The sequence below is a fragment of the Myotis brandtii genome, unplaced genomic scaffold (genome assembly GCF_000412655.1).
Source record: "Myotis brandtii unplaced genomic scaffold, ASM41265v1 scaffold156, whole genome shotgun sequence".
Lineage (NCBI taxonomy): Eukaryota > Metazoa > Chordata > Mammalia > Chiroptera > Vespertilionidae > Myotis > Myotis brandtii.
In genome coordinates this window covers 806403-813975 of record NW_005355666.1, presented here as the reverse complement: position 1 = coordinate 813975, position 7573 = coordinate 806403, and positions in this window count along the sequence as shown.

The window sequence follows — 7573 nt, the reverse complement described above, 5'->3', positions numbered from 1 at the left end:
ACCCTTTTATTTAATGATGTTTACTTTGAATTTATATTAGTTCACACAAACACTCCATCCATGCTTTTGTTCCGGCCCTCCGGTCCAGTTTAAGAACCCATTGTGGCCCTCAAGTCAAAAAGTTTGCCCACCCCTGGTCTAGAAGCAATAAAGCCAGGCCTGTAGTCAGCAAAAGAATTAATTTAAGAAGAGAACACCTGTTATTCACAGATCATATTACTTGGCTCTGCCTCACAGATCAAAAACATTCCTGATAAGTTGTATTTAGAGTCACAGTGACTGGTTTGTTCTCAACTTTTATGATACCGCAGAGATGTTTTCAAGGGCAAAACAATCAGTTGTAAGGCATAACAAAACTCATGTTTAAGAACTCTGACATTTGCCCCAAAGAGAAATAGCCTTTGTTAATAAATACAACACCCGAGATAAAAGGGTACACTATCAAGAATGTTTACACACAGAGTCCCCATGGGCTACTGAAGTTGAATGTTTAAACTTCTTCTCTAGGTATTCAGTAGGAGCTATTACATTTAAAAAAGACTTCCATGGAGATGCTTTTCAAACCAAGTATGACAGTTCATAAGCACCAAAGTATATCTTGTGATCAAATTCTTTAAACCATCAAGTACCAGGTAAAAGCCAATAAATGACCAGTAAAATTGGAAAATATTATTAAAGGCATAAATATCTGTAGGCACTAATTGATCTGTACTTTTGGCCCTTGTGAACTGCCATAATTTATATTCTAGAAAACCCACCACATTAGCTGAGTATCAGCTGCGTTGACCAAATGTGGGAAACATGAGAAGAAATGTTCAGAGTAGGGCTGGCTTGTATTGTTTCCTATAAGCAACATTTAATCTCCTTACCTTCATTTTCTTTCTTGGGGGTGGGGAAAGGAATTGATTTGCCTGATTGCTGTACTATATTAATAAAAGCACCGTTTAGACCTAAAATATTTCATAGGTAACCTTCCATTTTCAAAGAATGAATGAATCCATACCTGAAGGAATGGGGATAGTTACCTTTTCCACGGGGACCTTTTCAACTGGTTATGAACTTATCACTGTAAAATTTCCAGGTTCAAAGAAAACCTGTTATCTGCTATGCCTGTGGCAGGACCTGACTCATTACATAACTTGAGGACATAACCAGTCTTTCTTGTCTGGAATCCTGTTCCACTGGACAGAGGCTGGCAAGATACCACTTACTAGCCTAACCACAAATCAACATTAACACAACTGAAGCGTTTTTTCTTTTTCTACTTGTTTCAGGGATTAAGGATAGATGAAAGATGTTCAATAGGTGTGTATTAGTTTCTTATTTAGTGGCTTAAAACAATACAGATTTATTGTTTTACAGTTCTGGAGGCCAGAAGTCCAAAATGGCCCTTTACTGGGCTAAAATAAAGGTGTTGGCAGGGCTGCATCCCTACATGAAGGCTCTAGAGGGAGAATCTGTTTTCTTGCATTTTCCAGCTTCTAGAACAGCCGTGGGCAAACTATGGCCCGCGGGCCGGATCCGGCCCGTTTGAAATGCGGTGTATGTGTTTTCCTCCAGGTCAATGACTTGCTCTCCATACTCCAGAGCTATGGTAACTGGAGGGAGAAAGATAAAGGAAGGAAACCCTACAGGGTTGACACTGGTGGCCACCAAAGACAGATGGTCTGATGTTGTCCAAAGAGTCGCATCTGGAAGCCACGGAGTGGTCCCCTCTGACACGCAGGCTCCTTGACTTCAGAACATGACATTTGTTGTCTTAGAGAACTTCTCTTCATTTTAAATAAAAGAACCATTGGCTCAGGTACAGTTGAGAAGAGGGTAGGATGTACACATGAGCATAGGTGATGACAAGTTCTGCTCCCACTGGACTCGTTTTAAAATAATGGGCCTAATGTGAACCAAATTTTCTGAATCCTGAATGTTGCTTATTGAACCTGACTGAACAGTCTAGTCCAGCCGTGGGCAAACTACGACCGTACCCTTTTATGTAATGATGTTTACTTTGAATTTATATTAGTTCACACAAACACTCCATCCATGCTTTTGTTCCGGCCCTCCGGTCCAGTTTAAGAACCCATTGTGGCCCTCGAGTCAAAAAGTTTGCCCACCCCTGTTCTAGAAGCTGCCTGCATTCCTTGGCTCATGGCCCCTTCCATTTTCAGAGTCATCAGTAGCCAGAACAGTATTTTTCACATCACATTACTGTGGCACTTCTGCCTCTCTCCTCTACTTGTAAGGACCCCTGTGATTACACTGGGCCTACCTGGATAACTCAGGAACATATCCCTATTTGAAGTTCATCAGCAACATTAATTCCTTCTTGCCATGTAATACAACATATTCTCAGGTTCTGAGGATTAGGATAGGAACATCTTGGGGAGAGGGACAATACTCTGTGTGCCATGTGATGACTGAAGACACTGGTCATAACCCCTTGAGCCTTTTCCCAGGTCCCGACGGAGCTGAGGAGCAGTAACCCTCACGTAAACACAGAGATTCATGTTTTCCGTTGAAGTATTCCTACATTGTGATGAATCTGCTTAAATGTTTCTCTCGAGTCTTAAGAGCAGCACAGAATAGGTGTAACAGAAGATGTCTGACTCAAATGAATATGTGAATTGGTCCATGAGGACAGGAAGTGTTGTATCCTTAACTCATGATCACAGAACCAAAGCTTCTGGAAAGTGCTTACCATCACTGCCAACACATCTTTGCCATTTCAGTCCATTAAGTGGCACCTATTATGTGCTTCCTGCATGTGAATTCATTGAACCATCACCACCTATCTGTCCAGAAATCCTACTGATCAACCTTCAAGTTTAGGAGCTTCCCTCCCCCAGTTCTCTGTACATATCCCCAATTCATATTTGGCTACATTAAGAAGACAAGAAGTGAAAGGGTTCAGTCTTTAATAATAGGACATGTACCTGCTGAAACAAGCTCTGAAATAGTCTCTGGCTATCAGGTACAATCTGTTTCCTGCCTGTTGTCACTGTTGTGTGTTTGGTTGGTTGGTTTTGTTTTGGTTTTGGTCCTTGGATGCTGACCACGGCCAGTTTAAGCTAAGATTCATTTCTAGCTATCCAGTGGCAAGGTACTCCATGCTCCTTTCTCCAGTAACTTATTTTTGCATGGTGACCTTTGAGCTGCATTATATGTATATATTTTAAAATTTGTTTCAGAGAGAAATGGGGAGGGAGAGAGAGATGAAAACATCAATGATGAGAGAAAATCATTGATCGGCTGCCTCCTGCATGTCCCACACTGGGGATCAAGCCCACAACCCTGGCATATGCCCTGACCGGGAATTGAACCGTGACCTCCTGGTTCATAGGGCGACACTCAACCACTGAGCCATGCCGGCTGGGCTGAGTCCATTTTAACTTAAGGTCTAGCATACATTCCTGTCATCACCATTCAATAAATATTTGAGTGAGCTGGTAGGTGCTGGGGATGCAATGAATAAAAAGGACACATCCTTGCCTTCCACCCTAAGTTCAGTTCAGTAGCTTGACTCTCAGTTCTGGCCTTTCCTGACCTTTGACTTTACTGAGCTCTTGATGAACAATGCATGTTTCTGATTCTGCTAAATAGATTTTTGTGATGATTTTACTAAATAATTTCACATTATTTTAGTACTCACTTTGGGGTGGGATGCTCTAAATTTCCCAAAGTGCAAAGATGACCAACTCTTACCCAGAGTGGGAGAAAATAGGAAAAGTAGATTTTTTAAAAATATTTTTATTGATTTCAGAGAGGAAGGGAGAGGGAGAGAGAGATAGAAACATCAATGATGAGAGAGAATCATTGATTGGCTGCTTCCTGCACGCCCCCCACTGGGGATCGAGCCTGCAACCCAGGCATGTGCCCTTGACTGGAATCAAATCCGGGACTTTTCAGTCCGCAGGCTGTCGTTCTATCCACTGAGCCAAACCAGGTAAGGAGGAAAAGTAGATTTTTAGAAGTAGATTTTCTATTAGAAACCACTCACTGAGAATACTGACTGGAGGAGACTGACGATGCCACCCCTTAGCCAGGCCTATGAACAATAAGGCTCTAGGGGAGCTACCGAAGTCCTGAGGCATCAGCACACACTTTTCTTTAAGGCCTTATCAATGGGTGTGGGGCTCTGCGTGCAATAGTTGAAACTCTCCCATTTGGACAGAGATGTTTTATGGACGAGATGGTCACTCAATGTCTCATCCTAGGTTCTTTGATTGTAGGGTGTCTGAAGGGCCTCTCTCGCCTGAATAATGGGGCATTATTCACTAACTGCCATTTTGTTACCAATTGAAGGCCCAGGAAGAGAGCAGTTTTCATATAGGAAGTTCTGTTCCAATGACTGCTAAGCTGACAACAATCATCTTTAACATCAGAAATAATTACACTATTATATTTAGTGGTTGCTAAGGAACTGGGACAAGCTGTATCCATCCCCACTGCTGAAATCATTAACATGTTTATTTTGTTTGAGGACTAGCGGATTCTGTTTGGACAGGAATGCCAGCAAACGACACGAGTAGCATCAGCTTAGCTCAGAGTTTCTTGCACAGAAGGAAACAGCAAGGCTGCTTGGTTACCCCAAATCCAAATCGACAAGGTCTCTTCTTGCCTTTAAGTCAGTGGTTCTCAACCTTCTGGCCCTTTAAATACAGTTCCTCATGTTGTGACCCAACCATAAAATTATTTTCGTTGCTACTTCATAACTGTCATGTTGCTACTGTTATGAATCGTCATGGAAATATCTGATATGCAGGATGGTCTTAGGTGACCCCTGTGAAAGGGTCATTTGACCACCAAAGGGGTCGCGACCCACAGGTTGAGAACCGCTGCTTTAAGTACTTTCCAATGAGCTGTTAAACAGAGCATCAATAAGATGGCAGGGATCGTCGGTCTGCTCTGTGCCAAGAAGACAGCGTGTCCTGCTGCCAGCATTCTAGCTGTTCTCTAGCTGGTCCCTAGTTTGGACTTGATCAGTGGTTTTCAATCCTGTCACACGTTACAAGCTCCTAGGGAAATCTTATTAAAAAATTAAAAAAAAAACTTCACAGAGACAGTCTGAGGGAATGAATCTGAAATGGAGCTCAGGACTGGGAGATTCCAATGTGGCTGAGTTGAGACCCTCTGGGCTGTAGTTAATATTTCAACTCACAGAACAAAGTGTGCCTCTGAGAGAACTGGATTCAAAGAGGCTGATGATCAATGCCTTTCCCAGCAAAGGTAAGAATTGATATGCAGGGATGGCAGAAAAAGGTCTCAATACCATTTCATTATTTTCTTATTCCAAAGGAGACTATTATGTTGATGAAAGTGTCATCAATGGGCAGAGGGCAAAAGGAGTCACTGAAGAACAATATCTAGAAATGACAAGGGTACTGTTAAGTACCCAGCCCAGTGACAGGTGAAAATGGATGCTCAATGTTAAAGTAAAAAGCTTCAACAGTATGTAGTAGCTGTGTATAGCTTCACTGGCCAATATGGCAACCGTTAGCCACAGGCAGCTATTTAAATTTAAACAATACACTGAATTGCTGGGCTGGTGTGGCTCAGTGGTTGAGTGTCGACCTATGAACCAGGAGGTCACGGTTCGATTACTGGTCAAGGCACATGCCCGGGTTGCAGGAGGCAGGATATCAATGGTTCTCTCTCATCATTGATGTTTCTCTCTCTCCCTCTAAAAAATATACTAAAAAAAATTTAAAACACATTAAATTAAAAATTCAGGTCCACAGTTGAACTAGCCACATTTTTAACTGTTCAGGTGGCTACTAACGACCATATTGTGTAGCACAGATAGATAACATCCTCATCATCACAGAGTTCTAGTGGTGGACGATAGTCTATAGCAGTCTTCCTAATGCCGCGACCCTTTAATACAGTTCCTCATGTTGTGGTGACCCCCAACCATAAAATTATTTTCATTGCTACTTCATAACTGTAATTTTGCTACTGTTATGAATCGTAATGTAAATATCTGATATGCAGGGTGTATTTTCATTGCTACAAATTGAACATAATTAAAGCATAGTGATTAATCACAAAAACAATATGAAATTATGTATGTGTTTTCTGATGGTCTTAGGCGACCCTGTGAAAGGGTCGTTCGACCCCCAAAGGGGTCGTGACCCACAGGTTGAGAACCGCTGGTCTATAGAAACCCTTCCTAAAGGCAACATCTCCTACATGATGCCTCGTGACTTTTGTGATCAAAGAGCACATCTATGTGTAATGATGAGGCGAACAGCTGACAGTATCAGCAGATAATCATTTGTAGACATGCCTTTGTTAAGACATTGGAAAGAATTAGAAATGAAGGACACAGAAGTAAAAATGTCCACTACAGTGCAATGCTCTGTGGCAACTTCGTGGAACCAGACTCTTGAGTCTAAACTGTTACTTTATGAACTTCAAAACAGGGCAGGAGTAGCTGCTCTAAGAACGCTGTTGCCCAGTTGTGAATGCTTTTTTAGCACAGCACTGACTTTTGGTTACAGATGGATAATTTTAAAATTCTAACTAAAACCAGTGTCACTTTTTTTTAGTTAATCCTCACCCAAGGATATTTTCCCATTAATTTTTTGAAGAAAATGAAAGGGAGGAGAGGGGAGAGGGAAGGGAAGGGAGAGAGAGAGAGAGAGAGAGAGAGAGAGAGAGAGAGAGAGAGAGAGAATGAATATGACAATGAGAATGGAGGGAAACATTGATGTGAGAGAGACATATTGGTTGTCTCCCACACACGCCCCGACCAGGGCCAGGGATTGAACCTGCAATCCAGGTATGTGCCCTTGACCGGGATTTGAACTCTGATCCTTTGGTGTGTGGGCTGACTCACTAACCACTGAACAACACTGGCCAGGGCTAAAGCAGTGTCACTTTTTAGAGTCACTGGTTTTGTATTCTTTGGGCAAAACATATCACAACATGAAAGCAGTTGATTAGTAATTGCTTTCCATTATAGGTTTTATTTTTTTTAATTATAAGAGAAAGTTTCTTTAGAAAGTCACAGAAGTAGAAAAGGTGAGCCAGCTGAGCTGTGTGGGCTCAGTAAATAAATGACAGAAGCAAAAGAAGGGCCCTTGGAGTTTAGGAGAGAGAAAGGCAAAGGCATCATGCCTGGGGGGAGGGCGAGGGGAAGGGGAAGGTGCAGGCATGCTCCAGAGAGAATGTGCCTAAAGAATGCTATAGAACATCAGACCTGGAAAGAACCTCAAAACCACGTGGTCAACTCCCTTATTTTATCGATGAGGAAACTAAGGCACAGTTAACGGCTAGCTGGTAGCAGAAGCAAGGCAAACATGTTGACTTCCTGACATTCACACCTCCAAGAACCATATAAACCCAAGTTTCTTGCCTCAAATTTGCTCAAAAAATTTTTTAAATATGTTTTTATTGATTTCAGAGAGAGGAAGGGAGAAGGAGAGAGACATTGATTGATTGGCTGTCTCCTGCACGTCCCCTACTGGATTGAGCCCACACAACCCAGGCATGTGCCCTGACCGGGAATCGAGCCTGTGACCTTTCAGTTCATGGGTCAACACTCAACCAACTGAGCCACACCAGCCACACAAAT